Raw genomic sequence first — 26,166 nt, 5'->3', positions numbered from 1 at the left:
GAGGGCGGGGGGAAAAGGAGCTCAGCCAATAACAGCGTAAGAAAGTACTTTCGGCTTCCACCGTTCGTTTGCAACACATTCCTTTTGATCTGACAGAGTAACGTTGCCCTGTTTTGCCGACACTCTTAAGCAGCCCACCCTTATAGCGGGGTGCATGCTGGGAATCGTAGTTCCCTTGTGCAGCTCCGTTAGCTAGCAGCGGGCGGCATTGGCTCTTAGGCGGAGACTACATTGCCCATGGAGCCGGTCGGGACTATATATCAGCTGCAGAGAGATTGTGAAGTGCAGTAACCATGTGGATGTGCTGCTGAGCTAGCTCTTGGTTGAGGTTTTAGGCTGGCGCTGGGGCTAGCGAGCCTCCTTCCCTAACGGAACTCGGCAGGAGTAAAGGGCTGCCTTCGGGAACATGGGATTACTAAGCAGCTCCTAACCCGCTCCAACTCCAGGGCGAGCCGAGCCCCTTATGCAATCAGGTAAAGGCAAAGGGGGTGGCGGCGGCGGCGGCGGGACAATGACAGCGACCAGCAATAGCTGAAGTTCGCTTTTCCTCTCTAGGGGAGGCTCCAGCCCAGCCTCCACTTGCTTAGTTTGCAAGCTTCTCGGAGCCCCTTCGTCGTAGCCCTTTAAATCCTGCTCTGGTGTGCTTTCGCCTTTCTTATCAGATCACCCTGATCCTGTTTATACAGGAGTGATTGTGGCTTTGTGGTGGCGGGGGAAAGAAGCAACAGATCAACTAGTGCACCCTTTTCCTCTCTCCACCCGCCCAAGTTTGCAACTCCTGACAGCAGCAGAAAAGCATTCCTTGAATCTGCGGGGAAGGCATCGACCTCTGAAAGCCGTTGTTTAGAAATGTGTCCTTTGCTAGCTATAACTTCATGGCTACTGATGCAGCAAACTGATGGTTAGAGGGGAGATACGAGACACGTGAGTGTGTTGTGTCTAGTTGGTGTTTAGGAGAAGAAATTGATTAAAACACAGATGCTCCCTAAAGATCTGAGAAAGGTGTGTGGATTTGACATCCTCTTCAATTCCCCCTTTTAAGTTGCTCTTGTTTTATGAAAACCTTGACAGATCTTACTTGGATCTCTGTTGTCTTACGCAGGAGCGAGCCTTCGAGCTGCTCTAGAATGTCTGTTTCTTTGGCAGCAAACTTTTGACTTCTGGGGAGCAATATGAGTTTCAAAGTTATTAACTTGATTGTTTTTGCATCCAAGAGAGTGGAAGAAAGCTGACACAAATTGGCCCAAGTTAATGTCGGAAAAACATGGGGAAGGTTGTTTTTCTGAGTTTTAATGTGCTTTTTTAAAAAAAAAAAAAATGAAAATCCCTTTCATGTTAGCTTAGAGATTTAGGTATTCATAGCCAATTCTTTAGGTGGGTTCTAATGCTGTGAGAATCTGTTTTCCTCAAGGGGGTATCATTTTGGCAAACAAAGCACCCAGACTGTGTTCACACATGCAGTAGCCAACTTGTAGCCAATTCTCCTATGGATTTTACTGAGCAGTTGGGTACCTCATTCCTATGCTGTGTGGATAAACAGAAGTCTGGTTGGACAAAAAGGAAAAGTATGTAGTATTTCAAAAAGTGACACTTGCACCTGTAGACAGCGAATGAAACAAAGGTAAAGTGAGAAACTTCTGTCAGGTGGCAAAGAAACTCTGTAAATATAGCTGCGATCACATCCCAAGCAGGGGTGGGGAATGCATTTGATTATTTATATACTGTTTAATGTACAGTGTTATGTAGTGTTTAAATTTTTAATGGGGGTGCCAGAACTGTGTGCAAATTCCAAGTGCAGCTGCACCTCATATTTACATAAGTGCATATACAAGTGCATATTGTATATTTACAATTTTATTTTCACTTCCTTTCTTAATACATAGCAAGGAATTGCCAGTTTTTACTGCCACAGCACATCACTCTGACCAATCTTATTACACTAGTTTATCTTGTATACCACATTGATATTTTATATTGAAAGTGGTCTATAAATGCTTTAATAAATAAATTTCATTATTTTAGCTTTCCACCATGATCCCAAGATATCTTTTCTGTGGGGTTACAGACCTTCAGATCCCATCAGTGTGTGTTTGTGTGGTGTGTATAAATACATATTTGTGTGTGTGTATATATATACATACACACACACACACACGTGCGCATGCATGCATGCGCAGGTAGGATTAGAAGTGTATATTACTTTATAGCTGCTCATATAAAACCTCATTTATTGACCATTTAGCCATCTTATAAAGGTCCTCTTGGAGCTCTTTGCAATCTGATTGAGTTAACCATACTAGACAATATGGTGTCATCTGCACAATTGGCTGCATCACTGTTCACCCCAACTCAGATATGAACAAATTTAATTAAATAGCATTTGTATCAGTGCAGATCCTTGCTGGGGCATCATAATTTAAATCCCTCTATTTCAAGAATTGTCGATTCACTTCTTATTCTCTGCTGCTTGTTTTGACCAGTTACTGATCCAAAAGTGTTCCTGTGTTCTTATCCAATCACTTTTAAGATTATTCAGGAGCCCTTTGGTGATAGGCTTTCCTGATAACTTTTTGAAAGTCGAAGTATACACAGTCTGCTGCACCGCCCAGTCCACATATGTTTATTTATTTATTTTTATTTCGGATATTTATGTACCATTTAATATTCACAATTTCTAAGCAGTGTCATGCTCGGATCTAAAACACTAGTGAAGCAGGACTTCCCTTTGCAGAAGCCATGCTGAGTCTTCTTTAGCAAGGCATTTTCTTCCAATATTGTATAACTCTAGCTTTAATACTGCTTTCTGCCATTTTGCCCAGAACAGCTGTTAGACTAACAAGCTTGTAGTTTCTTGGTTCCATTCTGTAGTTCTTTTGGTAAAATTAAGAGTTATGTTCTCAAGGTAAGGAGTGGTGATGTTTCTATTGTGCTTTGGAGTGTGCACAGTTTTTTACAATCATTAACCCATCAGCACAACAACCCTGTGAGTGAGGGCGTTCCATTTTATAGATGGGCAAGTTGAGGTTGAGGGAATTGATGTGATCCTGCCCCCCTTATTGGTGATCATAAGGCTTATTTGGGTTAAACAATATTTTAATGCATAGATTTGATACCAATCAATACCCCACTTCATTTGTAATGGTCTTCTCCTAGCTTTCTCTTCACATCACTTAAGTACAGTGTTTTTTAGATCCTCATGTCAGGCGGAATAAACTTCCTTACCCCACAAGTTAGGATTCTATCCTAACCTTGCTAGATCTATAGGCTGGGTATTCGCATCGCTGGGATATTGACGTGGTCAGTACAACCTCCTTCCTGAGTTATTACTCATGCAGTTCTGTACATGTCTACTTGGAAGTAAGTCCTAATGAGTTCAGCATCTGATTTTAGCATGATGAGGTCACTAGGTGATGATCCAACTATATATTTTCATATGTTAAAAGGCTAAACAATCACAAAACATGTGGACTGTAATGATGGTGGCTATTATTTATTAGATTTATATCCCGCCCTGCCTCCCAGAGAAGCCCACAACGCACTAGAAACACTTTAAAAGATCATAAAAACAGACTTTAAAATATATTAAAACAAGACATCTTCAAAAACATTTTTTTAAAGCTTTAAAAGCATTTTTTTAAAGGTTTAAAAACATATTAAAAAGCAATTCCAACACAGACGTAGACTGGGATAAGGTCTTTACTTAAAAGTCTTGTTGAAAGAGGAAGGTCTTCAGTAGGCGCCAAAAAGATAACAGAGATGGTGCCTGTCTAATATTTAAGGGGAGGGACTTCCAAAGGGTTGGCACCACTACACTAAAGGTCCATTTCCTATGTTGTGCAGAATGGACCTCCTGATAAGATGGTATCTGCAGAAGGCACTCACCTGTAGAGCGCAGTGATCGACTGGGTATATAAAGGGTAAGACAATCTTTGAGGTATCCTGGCTAAACTTCAAAAGTTCCATTGCAGTCTTTGATATAAAATTATGTAGCTTCTGTTGTAATTGGGAGTGGGCAAGCGTAGCCACTTACTGAGGATGCCAACATGGTGCCCTCCAGATATTGCTGTACTGCAGCACCCATCATCCCTGACCATTGGCCATGTTGATTGGGGCTGATAGTAGTTATAGATCAACAATATCTCTATTGTGTTGGCTACCCCTGCACTAGAAGGTGCATGTAAGGTGGAATTGGTGTACTTCATCTCTTTCATTCATTCTCACAAGGAGATAGAAAATATTGTAATGGCACTATAGTTTGGCTCTGACAAGGGTATGCACAGTGCATTTAGGGCACTGTCCAGGTTCCAAGGTGCAAAACTTGGGGGTGGGCAGTAGGGATGGTTTGATCTGTCAATTTTGATTCTCTCAGTTTCTCACTTTTCTAATGTTAAATTCAGTCCTCTGCATTTCTGTAGCAGTCTTTGATTTTTTTTAAAAAAAATCCTCATGAAAATTCTCTATTGTTTTAGTGCAAATTTCTCCAAATAAACACATTTTTGTAGGCAGTTTTGACAAAGATCCACATTTTGCAAGCTATTTCTCATCATATCCTGCCTTTTTGCATGTTATTTTCACTCATATATTTATTTTTATGCACACTTCCCCTAATATATGCATTTTTGTAAATATTGTTTAGTTGGCGAACTGCATCCCAAAATCCTAATAAATGTGAATATCGAAGGATGGCTGTGTTCAGTTCTCATATTGTTTTGGAAAGTGTGAATTCGGTAAATTCTGCTTCAAATGCAAACTGAATCGAAATTCTCACCCATCCCTAGTGGGCAGAAATAGGCTATCAAACAGACTCAACAATTGACTGGACTTGAAGGAGAGAAAGATGGTGGAGAGTAACACTTATTGGAATATCTGTCCTCCGAAAGCTGAGCCAGTAATAATACTACCATTGTTATTTTCCAAAGTGGTTCACATACATGATCTCGGTAATCCTTAGAACAACCCTGCAAGGTAGGTCTTACTTCCTTGTAAGGAAAATGAGTATGTAGTATGAGTATGGAACAGCCTACCTGAGGAGATACGCCTGGCGCCTACGGTACTTTCTTTTAGGCACCAGGTTAAGACCTGGCTATACTCCCAGGCATTTTAATGTTCAATGTTTCATGTTTAACGTTTTTAGTTTAACTTGCTGCTATTTGTTACTGATTTTATTGTAATATTGTATTTCAATCCTGTTTTGTACACCGCCCAGAGAGCTACTAGCTATGGGCGGTTTATAAATGAAATGAAATAAATAAATAAAAATAAATAAGACAGACAGGAGGCTGAAATTTCATATTGGTAAAGTGAGCTCTGGGCTGCACTGGAGAACTGGGCTGCCATTAACATTTTGCACCTACCTTCCCCTGATGTCAGTAAATTCCAAAAGGACAATTAAAGTTTCATCTCAGCTGGGCAAATAAACTGTACTTTGAATATTATCAGAATTTCTAAACATTCCAATATAACTTTTAAAATGGAGAAATTGTTGTTTTTCCTTTTTGACCCCCCCCCAGCAGTGATGCCTTTTTAGAATGTATACTGTTGCATTAGAATGGGCCTCTTTAGTAGTAATTTGAGAGTGCATTGGCCTTTGCTTCTCTCAGGCTTTTAAAAATACTTGATACATACGTTAAAGGATGTATTGTATAAACACACTTGAATCTTGTTGCAGATTTGGCTGTAGATGATCTTAAATGGTCAAAAGATGGGCAGTTGTAGCTGACTAGTCCTGAGGGTCTTGGTAACTAGTCTAACGATCTAAATATTTAGTTGTTTCCTGGACTACAATTAACTGGACTTGGGGTGTGGGGGAAGCCACATACTTCACAACTGTGTGTTCTTTAGCTTCCTGTTGATTCCTTTTTTAAAAAAAGACTAACCCGACGCTACTTAAAATACTTTGTTGCCTGAGGCAGAAAAACCAAGTGTCTCCCACAGTAATGGAAATAATAATAATCTAAACTGGTCATTTTACTCTTTCATAATATTCCAAAATCTGCAGCCATATTCTGCCTAGTGATAGGTGCTGCTGATAATCGCTAGAGGCTTTTATTTGTGTTTGGATGTAAGGATCGTAGAAAGCTTCTTATACCAGTTGATTACAGATCCCTTTAGCCTAGCCAGTGTGGTGTAGTGGTTATGGTGCTGGACTACGACCTGGGAGGCCAGGGTTCAAATCCCCACACAGCCTTGAAGCTCCCTGGGTGCCCTTGGGAAAGTCGCTGCCTCTCAGCCTCAGAGGAAGGAAATGGTAAACCCCCTCTGAATACCGCTTACCATGAAAACCCTATTCATAGGGTCACCCATAAGTCGGAATCGACTTGAAGGCAGTCCATTAGCCTAGTCTTATCTGTACTGACTGGCAGGGGTCTCTCCCAGGCCAACCTGGAGACAGCAAGGATTAAACCTGGATTGAGATGGGACCTACTGCATGCAAAGCATGGCTACTCAGTGAGAAAGCAAGGGTAAACCAGGCCTGATAGCTCTAAGATTCATAGGTGATGCTCCTGTAGTTGTAGCAGGAGACAGACAATTGGGTGGTGGTTACCATGCCGAACTCTCATGTGGACATGCATAGCATGAATGGATAATGTAAAAGAGTTAATGGAGCAACAAGTACATCAAGTGTTTTGCCTCTGCTAGAATCACAGTGGTGAAGTGTACGTGGGAGAGCAAAGGCTCTATAAAAGCAGGAAATTAGGATGTGTGCCAGGAGGCAAGTGGAGCTTAGAGAAGGATACAGCTTTTTAGCCACTTCTGCCTAGTGAGCTTGGCTTGGGGCTTGATATGGAATCTTAGTTAAATGCCAAGGATATAAGCAAGAGAATAGCCAGTAATTTTAATCAAGTTGATTTATTTCCTGGTACCTGCTTAAGAGGTGTTCATCAGGTTGCTCGTTGATGTGGGCCTTGAGGGCCTAAATTTGTTTTCCTTTTTGGGTCCATGAGAAGCTAGAGCAACTGTTATGTCTCTTCCATGGTCTATTATAACAGCTGAGAAGCACTCCCTGCTCTGGGTGGAGGTATGGGACATCCTTTCTTCAATCTGTACGTAAGTGCAAATCTATAATTTTTGCAGTACAGCAACTGAATTCGCAACAAGGTTGTTGCTGCTGCTGTTATTGTTATTACATTTATATCCCACCTTTCCTCCAAATAACTTGAGTGTACATACATGATTCTCTCCCAATTTTATTCTCACAACAATCCTGTGAGGTAGGTTAGGCTGAGAGACAGTGACTGCCCGACGGTCACCCAGTGAACTTCACGGCTGGGTGGTGATGGTTGAAACCTGGTCTCCCAGTCCCAGTCCAACACTCTAGCCACTGCTGATTCAGTCATAACCCAGAGGGTAATTGCATTTTGGACAGCATATAGCACACACGCTTTCCCATTTGTAAGTGTCTGTCTATTAGGAATGTTAGACAATTCCATTAGAAATAGAAATGTAAGTGGAAATTGCCACAATTTGCATGTTTGCCTGAAGTCAGGAATGGAAATTACACAAGCAAATAAGAGCAGTATTGGTTATTGTTTTTTAGTCTGTGAATATTACATATATAATTATATTATTTTCTGCATTGCATTTGACATTTCCCTTCCACAGAAATGTATTGAAATTAATTACATAACTAATTATGTTTTGGCCATAGCGGATAGCAAGATGAATAACATATTTCAGCAGAAGCCAAGCTGTAGTGGTAAAGAAACAGCGGTGATTGCAGCAAATACAGGACGGAGTGCAAATCACTGTCTCCATATATCCCTACTGTCTGTGTAGACTTGTTTCAAAGTTGAAGGATGATCTACTTGCAGCAAGACTTTGCAGCTTAGTGTTAATTAAGTTAATAGCTGGTTGATCAGACTGCAATGTGTTCTTCTGTTGACTAATAATGGAGGAGAAAGAGATTATGAGCTAAGCCAGGTCATGCTCTTCTTCTCTCCAAAATCCATTGATAATGGCAAATTCCTCCATCTGTTCTTTCACTTTTGAAATTAGTATTGGGATTTTCTCCTACATTTTGTACTCCTGTGGTTTTGTTCATTACCCCATGTAAAACCACATATTACTGACTTTTTGAAATATAATGGATAACTTGCACTTGTCTTAAAAATGCACCTCTATCAAATGTCCTCATTTTCACTCTATGTCTTAACAGTTGTTGGAGGCATGTAGTACTATACCCTATATTAAAGCTCACTTGATAGTTTTGCCTCTCTTTACAGTCCAACACTGTACATTTTGGGTTTGAGATCCAACAAAAAAATGCAACTTGCCCATTATGAAGGCATTGGTATCATGGGAGAAAAATTGTGTACAGCATTCTGGATGTTGCTGAACTAAAACTCCCTTCAGTCCTAGCAAGCATGACCAATGACCAGGGATGATGGGAACTGTAGTTCAGTAACATTTGGAGGGCCAAAGATTCCCCACACCTGATTTAGAGGTTACTACATGAAACCAAGCCTCTGGTGGAGTACGTTACTGTACTCATTTTGTTGCTTTCTATGGTAGTATGCTAAGATGCTTGCTCATTTAACCATGGCTTAGCATCGTGTCTGAGTGCCACTACTGATAAGGCCAGCATTTCCCCAGATTTTTGATACCTGTGGGAGAGGGTATTTTTTCTGTATTAAAATCAGACGTGTGCTTCTGGGCCACTAGTGTTGCTTTTGAGATTCCCTATTCCTGTACCATGCTCAGTATCAAGAAACCCAGCAATGTCTTTATTCTTCTCTTCTGATGACGTCACTGCTTATGCACTCTTATAATAGGATACATTTCACACATATGCAATTAGTTTCCCAAACCATGAGCAGGCATCCTCTCTGCAACTGTGGGGTAGCTCCGTTAATGTTTTATCCTGGCATCTCATCTTCCTCTTTGTCCAGTCACTCAAGACTTGGGGACAGGATTGTTCCTTCGGGGCAGAAGTAATGTTTCTGAATGCCCTGCCTCTATCAGCTGCAGTGCTGGTTGTGTCAGAGAATCTTGGGGCACATATTTGCCCAAGATTCCTTTAGGATTATGGGTACAGTGTGGCGAGATAGATGTTCTGAGGGTTATATAGTAATGCATGCAATGAATTAAATGATTTACTTTTTCAAGGCACATTTCAGCTCCTCTTGTAGCATTCCATCACACAGTCTGGGAAATGCTGACTGAGATTCTTGGAACTATTGTACTTTCAGGTGTGCTGGTCTGCCATTACAGCAGCCTTATTTAACATTGCCAGATTTGCCAAGGTGAATTCTTCTGTACACCAGGAATTACATCCAGGACAACAGTATTCCTGGATGCTGGACAAGGCAACTAATTACTTTGATTGCTTGGGTGCCAAGTCTGTTATGGAATCATACAGCTTGGTGCATAACCTGTATTCTTCTTGGCACTGTCAGGTGGCAACGTGAATTGGAACAATATGTCCTGATATTTATCCCATGATATAGCCTTGGGTGTTAGGTGGAGTGGGTGCATATAGTTGACCTGCTGTTACAAATAGGGAAGATTCAGTTTGCTACCTACAAGCATATGTACAAGGCTAAGGGATGGGCAAGCTTTATGAGCAATAAATGATGGGCAACCTTGACAAAGTCTCCTCTTTGTGTGTGAGCAGAGCTTAATTTGATCTAGGTCTCTGCATTGAAACTTTTTAAAAAAAATTTCGACTGCCACTGAACATATGCAAAGTACCTCTCCCACCCTACTAACACCAGAACCAGTTCCCTTACATGTTGGAATTGTTGGTGTAGTAAACGTAATTCATAGCGCCAGCTGCTCCCATTCCTGGAAATGCCTGATTTGACTATGGTGATGCATGCCTTAGTTACATCCTGTTTAAACTACTGTAACGCGCTCTACATGGGGCTGCCTTTGAAGACTGTTCGGAAACTTAAACTGGTACAAAGAGCTGCAGCCAGAGTATTAACAGGGGCTGGTTACAGGGACCATACAACTCCCTTGTTACAGCAGCTCCACTGGCTGCCAGTTTGTTTCCAGTCACAATTCAAAGTGCTGGTTTTGACCTTTAAAGCCCTATACGGCCCAGGTCCAGGCTATTTGTCAGACCGTATCTCCCTATACGAGCCTGCCCGGGCCCTGAGATCTTCAGGAGAGGCCCTTCTGTCAGTCCCAACACCCTTGCAAGTGCGACTGGTGGGGACGCGAGATAGGGCCTTCTCGGTGGCTGCTCCTAAGTTCTGGAACTCCCTTCCTAGGGAGGCACGAATGGCCCCCTCCTTGCCATCCTTCCGTCAGCAAGTAAAGACTTTTTTATTCCGACAGGCTTTTGGGATAGAAGGTGTTTAGGATTGGGCTTTACAAGGCTTGTCTTATTGTTTTATATTATTATTTGTATTATTTTAAATTGTTTTTAGATTTTTAAGTGCCTTTTAAGGTTGTGCATAGTTTAATTGTATTTTAATTGTATGTTTTTCTATGTTAACTACATGTAGTTTTATTTGTAAGCCGCCCTGAGTTCCAGTTTGGAAAAAGGGCGGGGTAAAAATAAAGTTTCAATCAATCACCTCTCCTTTGGTTTGTTCCTAGAGCATTACAGTTCCTAGAGCATTACAGTAAAGTGAGAAGTAGCTGGGAATGGACAGAGGATGAGTTGTGATCATTCTTCTACTGCCTGACAAAGGCAGGTGGCCTCTGCAGAACATTAAGAATGGGTGAGGTACTTCTCCTGCCCACCCCTCCCTGGAATCACTTTACTACATTTTGAAGCTGAACCAACTTTCCTGGCCATAATAGTTTAGACAATAATTCCACAACTGTGTGTTGAAACACATTTACTGTGCCGCAAGATAAGAGGAAGTATGCTTTGGAAAAAGGAGCCCACTGTCTTGAATAGTGGTGAACCCACCAGGTTATGCTCCTGTGCAGCATCACTATTGTCCATATCTGCCAATAGATAATAAGTAACATCCTCCAAGAAGAGAAGTCATACAAAATTTGTGAATGCTGCCTGTGTTAAAAGTGCAAGGGACTCCTAGGAGCATCACAATTACCCAGAAAGCATAGTCCTACCTCTGCACCCTGACTGCCCAGACAAAAGAAGGATTGGATACTACATGGCAATATTAACTGAGTTGTCTCACAATGGTCATGAAGATGCCTTCTCATTTTTCTGGGAGCAGGTTGAGAACAAGCTAATGTCTCTAAGCATAAGAGCAAAGGGTGCACCCTGACACACCCACACATCACCAGTGCACCATCAGGCATCAGATATATGATGATAAAAAATGGGAAATGCTGGTTTTAGGGGGGCAGAGAGCTCCAGTTTTTGCCAAGGTTGTAATAATGGAACATCTCAGTACATGGCAAAATGCTAGGGGGCACATCTTTAAATGACTTGGCTGATCGTGTAAACCACTGATAGCAAGAGTATGATTTCCTTCATCTTGGTTGGCAGCTTTGTTACTATTCCAAGCATGACTTCTCTCTTCTCAAAGCTAATCTTCAGGCATTGACAAGCTTGCAAGTTCTAAATAAGGAATTGTCCCTGTGACTACAAAACATGCATTGTCTTGACTCTTGTTATCTGCTTACTCGGTGGTGCCTCTGGCTGAGACTCACAGGTACTGGCAATTAGTGCTGGGTCACACACTAAAAACACTTGGTGTGGCAAGGTATTATGTATGTTGGACTCCTTTTCATAGGAAACTTGTTAACTATAGGACAAGTTAGGATGTGGGAGAGGAGAGGCGCAATGTTGGGGGGGAGCAAAACCAGCTTTAGTTCTAATAGCAAGACTGCACAAAGCAGTTCACTGATTTTAGTTGCAAAAGACTGTTGCCTTTTTTGAAACCCCTCCCCTCAAATGTTCAGTTAAGTGAGTAAAATTATTGGGCTAGAAGCACATAGAGCAGGTCTGCACAACTACTTAGTCTACTGGGGTTCAATAGCCACCCTTTCTAGTTTGTGTGTCTGTGTTTTCTATAGCTACAAAAACCAGGCACCTGGCAGGTCACACTGCATGTCTGGTTTGGACTGCTGTGTTGCAAGTTGTTCAGATTCTCCCACAAAAATATGAATTAATATCCACATTTTGTGGAAGAGTATATATAAGACTTGTGGATTTTGGTAACATTTGGTTTTATTTTCAGAGGTGCAAAGTAGAACATGGCTGAATAGCATAGGTATACACTGCTGCCTGGGGTACAGATCCTCATCAGATTCCCAGAGAGATACATATGCATTCCCACAGGGTGCCCTAAGCACTCTCTCTCTCACCCCCCCAACTGCTCCTTTTTGTTCTTTCACACACCTTGCATCAACTTTTTTCTCTCTCTTAATGAGTGGTGGCAGTTCCAAGCTCCGAGAACCTCTCTCATTCTCCAGCTACAGTCATTCACTCCCATTGAGGAAATGCCTAATTCTGGGCCATTACAAAGGAGGTTGCCCAGTCACCCTAACAACACTGTGTGAATATATGTTGGGCCAGAAGTATGAGAAACCAACTAGCCCATTCACAAAATGTCTGGAGGCAAGCTGGTGCCCTCCAGAGGCTTTGCACTACAAATCCTATAATCCCTGGCCGTGCTGCCTGGGTTAGATGGGAGTTGTAGTTCAAAACATCTGGAAGGTACCAAGTTGAGGAAGGCTGATCAAGAGCATGCCTTCAAATATCAATTGCTGGGGAACATCTGTGTGAGAGAGCTATAGCCCTCGTGCCCTGCTTTGGGACTTCTTGACCACTGTGGGAAGCACTGTAGTGGACTTTGGTCCGATCAACAGGGCTGCTCTTACATTCTGTTTAAAGAAAAGCTTAGTAGAGTGGCCAAATTCTATATTTTAGGATTTGGGGTGCTCTAAACATTAAGCACCTGTCTTAGAATATTTTGTCACACAAATGTACCCTCTTGAAATGGACAAGCTCTCTAATAAACTCTTTGAAGAGCTAATGGCTAGGGTGTTCAATGTAAAACCCAAAGTGAGAAAGAGAGATGTTCAATATATGGGATATCTCTGTTTCTTGCAGTTTTAAACAAGCATTTTCTTTTCCTTGTGTGTGAAACTGTGGACTACATTTTTACCACAGCTTGATTAAAATGTAGTTTGGCAGTCTGCACCCAAATACAGATTATAGTGCTTCAAGGACTAAGGCCAAACTCTAGCCCACTAGCTGACCATTCCTGGCCTAAACCGAGTAACTTGCCACATGCCAGAGATTGAAAACTCTTGCCAACCCCTCACTGCCACCTGACTTTCCAGCCTATCATTGAGCAGTCTAACCTAGAATTGATCCTTCAACTGGCAGAAATCCTATATGAAATAAAGATGTGTAGTTATCTTTACAAGAAAAGAGAATGTAAAAAGATTTCTGGGTATATAGGGTTAGGGACTGAAGGAAAACAAGTGCATAGATGTAAGCACCTTTGGGTGAAGGGCAGGTAAATAAATTATCATAATAATACCTTAACACCTGAGACATGTACTTTTAGGATTCACCCTATTTGGGGAGTTTACATTGTTTTTAAATTGTTTTTATGTCTTTTTAAAAAAATTGTTGTACTCCATCCTGGGACCTTTGGGTGAAGAGCTGGTAATAAATGATGGTGGTGATGATGATAATAGGACCTTGAAATAGAATTTGGCACAACAGGGAGAAGAGTGTGTGTCCTAATTGGGAACAATGACGTGATACCACTTGTAAATCTCTGAAGGGCAGGCAGTTTAAAATGATTTGGGATGTTACGACTCTTCATTTGCTTCTCTTTTTGGCAGGTTTCGAGATATCTCTGATTCACTGAGTGAATCAAGGGATGTAGGTAAGTCAAGAATATAAGTTTGCTAATTTGTGTTCACTTATAAAATATGTGGTTTCCTTCAGATTTGCTAAAAGGTGCTGGGGAGGAAGGACAATCTCCTAATCTAGCTGGATAGATCCTGTCCGTAGAATCTCTCTGGAGGTGGTACACATTTGAATAAGTAAAAATATTGGCAGGGGTACTGGCCACAATCTTTCATTTTGCATATCCACATAAATCTTTCATTTGGCATTTTGCTGGCTCTTGAAGACACACCTGTTTAAACAAGCATTGCCCCGATCTCCTGTTCTGAACCTTCTGATTGAATTATTTTAATCATTATTTTAAATTAACAATTAAAACACTATTTTAATTGTTATGCTGTTTTAATTGGCTTGTTTTATTACATGTTTTAATTATAGGTGTTATTAAAGGTTTGATGAAATTTGTTTGTGTATCTTAATTATATGTGGATATATATTTTATAATTGGTTTATATTTGTGAACCATTTAGAAGCCATTTTGGTGAGTTAAGCAGTATATGAAGAAACCATAGGGCCTTATGAAGATGAGGGAGGATGCTGTTGCCAGTACAGAGAAAGAGTGAGCTTTGTTTTTTTAAAAAAGTGCACATGATAACAGAACAAGCATGTGTTGCCGTCACCACCATCTTCCATCTCTAAATGGTTGTGAAATGTTAAGTGTTCCATCCACAAAAAGATTACCTGCTATGCAGGTGGTTATCTGGGCAATGAGACATGAGCAAATCTATTTCCACCATCTGTTACTGCCTGAATAGATACCACTTAGACTGTGTCCAGCACTCCAGTTGATTTTCATTTCACTTTACCACTGCCCCTAGTACTAACTCCATACGTGCTGTGCACTTAAAAATGTTTCCTTCTCCTTTGCCTGACAACTCATTCTTTTTCTGTAGTAGACTTCCTACAACAGATTTTTCACAATGTGAGAGATCTAGCTGACTGTGTTTTGACTCTAGCTCCCATTTCCATGCCTAGCAGGTTTAGGGAAGAAAGTTTCAAGCTGACTAATCCACTCAAGGATTGTGGTGGCGTGTGTAAATGTATTACTATGGAAGCATGTGAACCGTAGGACTGGGAGGCAGAGCCTATGTGCGCCACAGGTATTAACAAATTTTGACTTTAAAAAAACGGACATTCTCCGTTTACCACTCTTTATTTATCTTTGCTATATATATCGTCAAATTAGAAGATGGCCTTTGTTCTAATTTTGCATTTCAGGAAACATCTTCATATGAGTACTAGTGGATTGAAGATGCTTGTATAATGGCTATTTGACAGCTGGTACAGCTTTTTGATAACTAGGTGGCTACTAGGTACAGCCCACTCTGTAGGCTGAGAAGGAACTGAGAGGAATTGGGGAGAATAGGACTGTGTACAGTTTGAGCTTGTGCAGATCTTTGGAAGTACCCAAGAGTATGTTGATGCTGTTTTGAAGATCAGTGCTAGGCTTGCTTTCTGTCCACCCTTTAGTAATTGCAGCTTAATTGATATTACAAAACAGGAGAAATGCTGCTCCTAGAAACCTCAATATGGAGTGCAAAACATAGTAGCTCTATGTCAAGGGTGCTGGAGTGGCAGTTCAGTTCTCTGACTCTATGGAACTGCAGTTATTGTGATTGTGTGGATCCGAACCTAGGTTGCTGTTGATTGAACGAATTCTTAACAGAACTATTGCAGCTACTTGGTAGGGTGCCTGGAGTACTTTCAAGTACCTGGAGGATGTGCTGCAGTTACATTGAGAGCAGATTAATAAATCTGTAGCTGCTTCTCAGATGGGTATTAACCCCAAATGATTTACCTAAGCATTCTTACATGCATGACTTCAGTGAGGCCTGCAAGAAAACAAGATGTGCAAGTTACTTTTGCAAGCAAAGTAGGGCCAGAGAAATTATTCTCTCCCCCTCCCCCCAAATAGCTGATGAAAGACATTATGGATTGGAGATTATGGGTTCTTGTGTAAAAATGGGGTTCCTGTTCCATCCGTGCAAGTCTAACGTTATAAAATTGGTATTTAAGTGGAATGCTTGAATTTGATGCATTAGAATTGCTAATGCAGAAGAACTAGAGCTGAAAATCAACCATTTATAGCAGAGAAACCAATACTGAGTTTTTAAAATCCCTGATTGTATTGTGTAGGCTGAACTTGGTTTGCTCATATCTGACCACAAGAAAGGGCCCAGTTTGAGCCCTTTGAGTGCCTGTCTCTTCCATGTGATGGCTGTAGAGCAGATCCCGTCTTGCTGGAGCTGTGAGGGAAGCACAACAGAATTATGGAAGTGTTCCCTTTTGCTTGGCAGCCATTTGTGAGATATGATTGCATCCTTTGACTGGGTGAAGTATCAGTCAAGGCATGCACAAAGATACCTGATAATTTGTGAAAGATAAGAGTCTTTCTCTCCCTTCATGTGAAATTTGTTGCAACAGAAGACACCTAGCATTTTCTGTCCTATGTTACTAAGCATTTGCACCCATTCAGATCATATTCCTAAATGTGTACACACACTAAAATTAACCTTAGTTTATGCTTTAAGGCGGTGGACCTCAATCAAATATTTCCTTTAACTCTGTCAGTGCTGAGCTAGGCGTCTCCAGAAAGCTGTGCCCATGAAATCAGGATCTGAGCTATCAACGTGGAACTATAAAATGTGGCATGCCTTGGTAGCCAGCCACAGCTTCTAGTAGCTAGTGAGGCAGGGATTTCTTTCTTCATGCTCTCCAGAGCCAAAAATAAGTTTGTCCCTCTTCTACTTGATGCCTGGTAAGGAGCAGCAGGCAGGGTGTGTTGGTAGAAAATCCTTCTCTTGCAACACATGACATGAACGCTGTGCTCTTGTGCAAGTGCTGCTTCATGCCATTTGAGAGAAATATTCTCCTGTTAATATTTGCAGGTGTTTTTCCCCCTCTTGGTTGCCAGGCCTAAACTTCTGTTTGTCACTGATGAGAACAGCTGTGAGTCCTTCCTAGCTACCTAAGACCTAGCATCTATCTAGCAAGGTGCATTTTTAATTGGCAACAGCCTTGAAATCTAAAGAGTTTTGCATTGCTTCAAGGCCTGCCTGGATAGATTAGCAGAAAAGTAACTTTGCTCTCATTCTTTGCAAAGAGCTGAGATGTATTGAAAAATGCTGTTCCATAATAACATTATTCTATCAATGTAAGGTGTTCAATCAACATTGGAAATCTAATTTCAAATCAGGAGAGCTCAGCCCTGGAATCTGATACCATCGCTTTGAAAAGACTAGCCACACAAAACTGGGTTAAAGAAGGGCTTGCCTCTTGAGTAGCGAGTGCCAAACACTGCTTCTACAATGGGGACTTAAGAAACTTTCTGTGAGTGAAGTCAGTCCATGAAAGCTGTTGAGAGCTGTGATAATGGTTAAGGGAGCCTGAAAGCTGGTTTTCTGGAAACTCAGTTGCTGCCAAACTTGCTGTCTGCTGTAATTCTGGCCACAGTTCCTGCTGGTTTAGGGTCCAAGCTGGTGCCCTCCAGAGGTTAGCCTACGTCATCTCCAGTCAGCATGGTCAGTGGTCAGGGTGATAGGGGTTGTTGTCCATCAACATCTGGAGGGCATCAGGTTGGGGAAGCCTAGTGCAAGGGATGGGATCTATCTGTCACTTACTAGGACACAAGCTGTAGTGTGAAAAATAGGTATGTGAGCGGATTCCCTATTAAGGAATTAGCCTATCATTTGATGGTGGTTGTATAAATCTTCTCTTAGCTTACTGTCGTGATGAGCTTGGCAAGTCTCTGAATTCTGTCCTGTCACCTGCTATCTTGCCCTGCTTAATTGGCCCTGGGTAGTCTGGAAGAAGTTGAGAACAATTGCTCCTTGGCAGACTTCAATTGCTTCACACTTCAGGGGGTAGCTGCTACTTTTAAAATGGCTTTAAACTGAGATAAGCTTCATATATACTGCATAGACTATAAGCAATGGATGAGTGCAGTCATTCCCCACCTACACACTAGAGATTGTGCCTCCATTATCAGTGCTTCCCACAAACAGACTTTACAGCCTTTTAGATTTTTTAAAAAGCAACTCTTATAGCAAAGGTCTTCTCTTATTTGAGGACTGTCCCCTGGGAGAATGGCGCTCTAGGGAAGCATTCACTTTGAGCTTCTTGACAGCTTTTAGTGTTCACTTAGTTCTAGAGAGTTAATACTTGTTAGCAACTAAGTGTGGAAAAATAATAATACCACATTGTACTCAGGGAACTTCCTTCCTCCCTGTGTTTTACCTCTTGGGTCATTTGAGAATTTCTGTTGATTACTCCAACAATTCATCCAATCCGGAAGACTTTCATGTTGCAGAAAGTTCCTAGTCTCGCCACAAGGAAGACAGACACAGCAGTCCCAAAGAGTAGGCGCTGCCACGCTAAAAGAGTGATTTCTTACCAGTGCAGAAGAAGTATTATGCGGCACCTGTAACCGTGCCAGTTCTACAGATCAAAGTGCTCAAGTGGGCACAAATGGGGCAAGGCGATCCTTGGTCCTAAGCTATAAAGGGCTTCATATATCAATACTAGCACCTTGAATTGGACCTGGTAACAAATTGGCAACCAGTGCAGATTTCTGAGCAGAGGTGTAATAAGCTGCTAGGGTCTCACTCCTGTCACCAACATGACTGTAGCATTCTGCACTAATTTCGGTTTCTGGGTCAAGTGCAAGGGAAGCCCCACAAAGAGTGCATTGCAGTAATCTAGTCTTGAAGTCACCAATGCCTGAACAGGCTCTCCTGGTCCAGGAACGGTTGTAATTGTCTCACCAGGGATAGCTGCTATAAAGCATTCCTAGCCACTGAAACTACCCAGGTCTCCACTAACAGAGCTGGATCCAGAAGCTCCTCCAGACTGCATACTTGCTCCTTCAGGGAGAGTGCAACACCACCCAGGATAGGCAATCAACCAATTTCTTGGACACAGGAACCACTCACCCACAGTGCATCTGTCTTGTCAGGATTCAAGTTCAGGCTATTTTCCTTTGTCCATCCTACCACTGTGTCCAAGCACCGGTCCAGGGCTGTACAACATCCCCAGATTCAGATGTTATGGAAAAATAGATCTGTCATCAGCATACTGATGACCCCTTGCCCCAAAACGCCTAATGACTACTTCCAGCAGCTTCACATAGATATAAAAAAGCATTGGAGGTAAGATAGTACCCTGCAGCACCCCACAGCACAGCTGCCAGGGGGTCAAAAGACAATTACCCAACACTGCTCTCTGCACTCAGCCCTGTTGGTAGGACAGGAACCATTGTAACACAGTGCCCCCAATTTCCATTCCATGGAGTTGGTCTAGGTTGGAGGATACTGTGATCAGTTATATCAAAAGCTGCTGAGAGATCAAGAAGCAGGAGCAAGGTCGCACTCTCTGTAATCTCGTTAAAAGTTACCAAAGTAGGTATGTTCTATGTTAGAACTGCTTGTTAATATGTGGTTTTTTAAAATATGTTTTTAACCCTTTTAAAAAAGATGTTTTTAAAGCTTTTTAAAAAATGTTTTTAACGTTGTTTTGTTTTAATGTATTTTAAGGTCTGTTTTTATGATGTTTTGATGTATTTTTAGTGTTTCTGTTTGCTGCACTGGGCTCCTGCTGGGAGGAAGGGCGGGATATAAATCAAATAATAAATAAATAAATAAATAAATAAATAAAATATGTTACATTATAGCCACTCTCTGGTCTGCTGAGATAGCAAATGTTATTTTGTCATGTCCTGTTTGTTTTTTCCATGTTCCAGGCCCCCAGAGGCCTGGGACCTCTAGAGGTCTGGGCCCCGGGGATACACCCCCCTCCATCCCTCTCTCCTCAGCCCTGAACACCAGCAGTTGCTGGTTATAGTAGAAACAAGGAAGAAAGGGGAAAGAGAAACTAAGCCCACAGAAAGGCAACTTACTGTTCCTAGGCCTAGGCTCATTAACCCTTTAGTGCAAGGATTCCCAGGCTGTGGTCCACAGAGCACCAGTGATCCATGAGCTTCATTCAGGTGGTTGCAGCATGTCTGCAGATTTGTGGCACATCCAGGACATTAAATGTTCATATTAATTTTTAATTGCTTATTTTATTTCTTGTATAGTATTATATTACATGAAAAAATTATTATTAATAAAATTATTTTGTAATAAATAAAATACAACGTAAGAAATAAAAGCAGTAAAAATATAATTAAAAATCATACAACATCTAGCTCACTGTATTATAATTGCTACAACAGACAGAAAAATCATTAGGTGGTCTCCCAAGACCCTCAGCAATTTTAGAATGGGGGGAGAGTTTGGGAACCACTACTTAAGTGGTACTTTTTCCTTCTCAGTACAGTGAGTATTTAATTAAAGACTGTTGCTTATTCCAACATTGCAAGGGTTATGCTCAATGGCAGAATGCATGCTTTCCACAAAAAAGGTACCAGGTTCAATCCACAATGTCGTTAATTCAATGAATCTTGGGTAGCAGGGCTGGAGAAGACTCAGAACAATTACTAGTTGTATTAGAGAGAGTATAGGCTATATGGACCAGAAAGCAAGCATACAGAAAGCCTTTATAGATATCTATCCTTTTATTCAAGACTTCCAAAGGGGCTGACGTGTTGGACCAGTGCCTTGAGATGGTGTTGGGCTGGATGTAAGCCAGTAAATTGTGGCTGAATCCTGAAAAGACACAGATGTTACATGTCTCAAACTCTCAAATGTGGGAGGTGGGTAGATGGCCTGTTCTGGACAGAGTTGCACTCCCCTTGAAGGACCAGGTCCACAGCTGGGGTGTGTTCCTGGATCCAAAATTGTCACTTGGGGCTCAGGTGGCCTTTGTGACAAGGAATGCCTTTTTCTAGCTCTGTCTGGTTCACCAGCTGTCGCCCCTTTTTGGACAGAATTGACTTGAGCGCTGTAATTTCCAGACTTCACCATTGCAATGTGCTCTATGTGGAGCTGCCTTTGAAGACGACTCGCCCCAACTGCATTAACATTCAGTACTACCGGTTACTACATTAAACTTGTCAAGGATTATCAATACCTTGGCACAGTCATTAACCAAAATGGAGAAAATAGTCAAGAAATCAGAAGAAAGCTAGGACTGGCAAGGACAGCTATGAGAGAACTAGAAAATGTCCTCAAATACAAAGATGTATGACTGAACACTAAAGTCAGGATCATTCAGACCATGGTATTCCCGATCTCTATGTACAGATGTGAAAGTTGGACAGTGGAAAAAGTGGATAAGAGAAAAATCCACTCATTTGAAATTTGGTGTTGGAGGAGAGCTTTACGCATACCATGGATCGTGAAAAAGACCAATAATTGGGTGTTAGAACAAATTAAACCAGAACTACTACTAGAAGCTAAAATGATGAAACGGGGGTTATTATACTTTGGACACACAATGAGAAGACATGATTCACTAAAAAAGACCATAATGCTGGGAAAAACAGAAGGGAGTAGAAAAAGAGGAAGGCCAAACAAGAGATGTGTTGATTCCATAAAAAAGCCACAGACCTGTACTTACAAGATCTGAACAGGGTGGTTCACGATAGATGCTACTGGAGGTCACCGATTCACAGGGTCACCATAAGGCAAAATCTACTTGAAGGCACATAACAACAAAACTACCAGTTACTAATAATCTCACCCAACACATTAAGTTTTGGTTTTGTAAATAGCATGTATTGATTCCAGAAAGGAAGCCACAGACCTGAACTTACAAGTTCTAAACAGGGCAGTTCACGACAGATGCTCTTGGAGGTCACTGATTCATAGGGTCGCCATAAGTCATAATCTACTTGAAGGCACATAAGAACAACAAATAGCATGTATACAGTATTGGATATAGACACACACATACACCATTAATCATGATTTTGGTGCCCCCTTGAATCAGGCATCCAGAGCAAGGGCCCTGTTCACCTCATGCAAGGTCCAGTTCTGCTTGGAAGCAAATAAATTAATAATCTAACCATGTTATAGGACCAAGTTGTAGATACGAGCTTTTGAAGGGGTGTCATGAAAGAAGTATTGACAAATGGTGTGGGTTAACAGACTTTAACTGTATATTAAGGACAGTTATGTGGATGAACTTTTAACATTCACTGATCTTGTAATATGGCTCAAATGAGAGTGCAGGGTATATGTGGTGAACAAAATTTCCAATAAACCGCAGCCACCTGTGGTATATATTTGTGCAGAAAAACAGATGGATTCCCACTGTAACCTGTGAAGCAGTCCTTATGAACAAGGTTAAAAGCTGTTTCCCTTTGAAGATATCTTTTATAGAATCATATATGATTTAATATATAACCTCATCTTATCTTTTTCTGAGTGAAGGGATTATGTGAGACTGCATTCAGTACTGTCAAGCAGAATGGAAATTTTTGTTACTGCATTTAGGTGATGTGAATAATACTTTGGCTTTTTCTGTACCAGCATGGAAGACATCTGATGCAATATGTAGGGAAAAAAATATCCTGTCCCAAATCACTACTTTCTCACTATGACATTTTATATGTGGGATACATTTTATCCAAGTATGGGTGAAGAGTATGTAACACTGTAGGCTTTAAACTGCCCATCATTTTAATACAACTTTGGATTTTAGCAAACAACTTGACAACTCAGGTGTTAGGCTGGACAAGTGGAATTAGGTGCTTGGCCACCTTTCTTGGGATCTGTGCTTATGCCTTCAGAATTGACTTTGAGAGCTCCTTGGCATTTGAGTCATCTTGTAACTTAAAATAGCCTTTTCAATCCTTTGGTTATTGTTCAGACAAAAGGTTAAATGGACACCGTTACTGAGATTCTTTGGGTTGTATCTAATGAAGCAATCATGTTAGTGCAAGGATTTCTACCTACACAAAGGTGCGTCCTCTCTCCACCTTTCCTCCACACACCCCAAATCTATTTTGGGGTTCACCCAGCTCTCTGGAGTAGATCTGTGGGCATGTGAAGAGAGGAAGTCCCATTGTGCAGGTGGAAGTCCTTGTGCAAATGGGATGACGTCATTGGAAACAAGCCATTAGGAATGGACATCCTGAGCTTAACAAACATATCTGGAAATGATCCCATTTTTGAGTTAACTTATTTCTGGCTGTGTGTATTTAGGGTCAAATGCAATAATGTCATCTTAACTGGAGGCCTCACTTGGGTTTTGCATTTCATGCTGCCTCCAGGCAAAGTGGAAAACTAGCATGATGTGGGCTGAAATGAGAAAGTAGAACTTTATAATTATTATTTTAATCCTAATGGGAATTCTTTCTGAAACTAGGTGTCTTGGCCACCAGTGGCACTCTTCATCTAAAGCATATTCTTGTTCAGGCGATGCTGAGCATCAGTTTCATGTAGTCATCCTGATACTTTATTGCTGTCTTGGGTATTTGTACAAGCAGCTGTAAAGGGGGAGAGGTTAGTTTCACTTGCATTAAGAGCATCTTCAGCCTCTGCAAAGACAGGACAACTGCTGGAAGGAAGAACTGCACACTTCCTGAAGGGATCAGAAACAGCAAGAGACTTTTCCCAGATTTTCCCCAGGAATCTAAACTGAAGAGAGGCCACTGCTGCATCTGATATGAGGTGCTTTGGGGAATGTGGAAGGCAGAACACATATTGTAAAAGGAAGATAGATTAGATTAAGAAAATATGGTGCAATTATTTATATGGAATGTGAGCTGATTTAATTGCACAATGAGTGGTATATAACTGAGTCATACTCTGAGTAGACCCAGTAAAATAATGGAGTTAAGTTAGCCCTTACTAACTTAATTCGATTAAGTCCACTGATTTCTGTGAGGCTACCTTCAATATGGCTTAGCTGGATACCACCCAATATTAATTTTAGAAGAGATTATTTTGCATATACTTTGAGACAGAGCAGATGTGTTCAAAGGATAGTATTTGGTTACAAATGGTAAACAAGGTTAGTGTACCCTCATTCTTGGATTTTTTTGTGTGTGTGGATGTGGAGATGAATCCCATCAACTGCCTTGCTCCTGGTTTGTTTGTTTTTTTGGCATGCCCTTGGCTATCTTCCTTTTTAATATTCAACACTTTGGGCAAGAACACTTCTTCACCAGCTAGGGTGAAGGTTACTTGCTAATTTTCTTAGCTAGCTGATATCATTTTGAAGAAGCATTTTGTTTTTAATAGAACTGAAGAGATTGCATGTTGCATCAGTTTTTCTGCCCAAAGTATAAAAGGATATTGAATCTGACAGTGTGGAATTTATAGATGGATGTGTCTGTCAGTCAATATGGCTGTGTTTCTGTACGATTGTACTGTACTACTTCAGGCTGCAGGTAGGGGCATGCATAAAATAAAGATCCCTCCTCATGGGAAGATGATTGGGCAGGGTGGTGGGGTGGAGAGAGAAGCAGTTTGGGACAACTAAGCTGGCATCCTTCTCATGGACACTAGTTTTCTGTGTAGACTGGAAGGAATTTTCTACTTCATTGTGTTAGCATACACCTGCAGTCTGAAATTATCCAGCCCAAACCACATTTACCCCCTCAGTTAATAAATAGACCTTAATTACCATTCAAATTGATGTCTTGGTTTGGTCTCATCAATAGTAGTTGTGCATAGGTCACTTTGGATTATTTAGGACTCTGAAATGGGGTTAGAACCTCCTGCGCAAGTGAAGAATACATTGTTGCTAGTAGTTCATGAGTTGTGGTGGGCTGCTAAAGAAAAGGAAGACAATAGATGGTATTGGAGGTTGTGGTGTTTGTGTTGAGTCAGTACATAGACTAACAGTGCAACCCTACATCTTTTTACCTTATTATCATTGGGGCTCACTCCCAGCTAAGTGTGCATACTCATCTGGGAGTAAGCACCACTGAAATCAGTAGAATTTACTTTTGGGTAATTAGTCTATTGCCTTTTAAAACCAAGCTGTGTACTGTAGTGGCTATTTGCTATGAAACTGTCAAAACTTGATTCTGAGTAAATGAACTTGACATGGGTATATAACTAGATAGCTGTGTGTATGTTACACTAAAAGGCCAGGGATCCAGTACAAAATGAAGCATTCCTAAAAGCTTGGATTTCATTTTTAAAAGGGACCTATTTCTAGTTACAGTGATAATCACTAACCCTTAATATACCCTTGTTGCTTTCGCACTGCTGGCAGAAGCAGAACCGTCTATGTAGTGTATGCTAAGCAAGCATAGTTCAGGTGACCTAACTGAATGCATCCAGGTGCAAAATGTGGGAATTCTTGAGCAGAATAATGTTTGTGTAAGACAACTGAATTCTGCTTACAAATAAGTTTTCTCAGGAATATATTCTGCCTTAAATAGAACTCTTTGGAAATTGATTTCCTTTGTACATGAAAAATATTTCATTCTTCCTCTTTCGTAATTGATAGGAGAAGCAACTTTTGTGTGCACTGTAGTTTACCCCTTGGTTGTAACTGTACAAAGTGGTTCCTTATAGCTAGGTAGCTTTCACTTGGAGAATTGTCTCAACTACTCAAAAATTTAACTTGATTATCTTGTTTAGTACATCATTACATTTAAAGAAATGTGCATATTATTAGATGCTCAATATAGGGGCTCCTTGTCCCCGTTTTTGTTTAGACAATAATTTTTTAAAAAACTGCTAATAGTTACATGAACATTTAATACACCACAGCCAAAGTAGCCTAAAAAAAAGTATGCCCTTAATGTTCAGCTCTGTCTATTTAAATTAGACCACACTGGTGATTCAACTAAAAATTTAGTAGGCTAGTGACCAATTATAGGTTGCAGCTCTATTGGCTAGAGTTATGCAAAAATCTCCTGGGGATCACTGAAGTTGATCATAGAATCATAGAATAGTAGAGTTGGAAGGGGCCTACAAGGCCATCGACACCAACCCCCTGCTCAACGCAGGAATCCAAATCAAAGCATTCCCGACAGATGGCTGTCCAGCTGCCTCTTGAATGCCTCCAGTGTCGGAGAGCCCACTACCTCTCTAGGTAATTCGTTCCATTGTCATATGGCTCTAACAGTTAGGAAGTTTTTCCTAATGTCCAGTCAAAATCTGGCTTCCTGCAATTTGAGCCCATTATTCTGTGTCCTGCACTCTGGGACGATCGAGAAGAGATCCCAACCCTCCTCTGTGCGACTACCTTTCATGTACTTGAAGTGTGCTATCATATCTCTGCTCAGTCTTCTCCTCTCCAGGCTAAACATGCCCAGTTCTTTCAGTCTCTCCTCATAGGGCTTTGTTTCCAGTCCCCTGATCATCCTTGTTGCCCTCCTCTGAACCTGTTCCAGTTTGTCTGCATCCTTCTTGAAGTGCAGAGACCAGAACTGGACACAGTACTCAAGATGAGACCTAACCAGTGCTGAATAGAGGAGAACTAATACTTCACGTGATTTGAAAACTATATGTCCATTAATGCAGCGT

The 26,166-nt window shown here is 41.1% G+C and overlaps 1 protein-coding gene across 5 annotated transcripts in view; it reads left to right on the top strand.

The window, feature by feature from the left end:
• Positions 1-249: 249 nt before the first annotated feature.
• The window catches only part of ITPR1 (inositol 1,4,5-trisphosphate receptor type 1), a 347,896-nt gene continuing 321,979 nt past the window's right edge, over positions 250-26,166 (top strand). For 2 of the 5 annotated variants that reach the window (XM_061618551.1, XM_061618549.1), the window contains exon 1: positions 251-473. The gene's annotated coding sequence lies outside the window, so the exon portion shown is untranslated. Of the gene's footprint in view, positions 474-26,166 lie in introns of all 5 variants that reach the window. The other 3 variants (XM_061618552.1, XM_061618550.1, XM_061618553.1) reach the window with 3 other exon arrangements.

This window comes from Rhineura floridana, chromosome 3 (assembly GCF_030035675.1).
Source record: "Rhineura floridana isolate rRhiFlo1 chromosome 3, rRhiFlo1.hap2, whole genome shotgun sequence".
NCBI lineage: Eukaryota > Metazoa > Chordata > Lepidosauria > Squamata > Rhineuridae > Rhineura > Rhineura floridana.
This window is presented reverse-complemented; position numbering and strand designations above follow the sequence as displayed.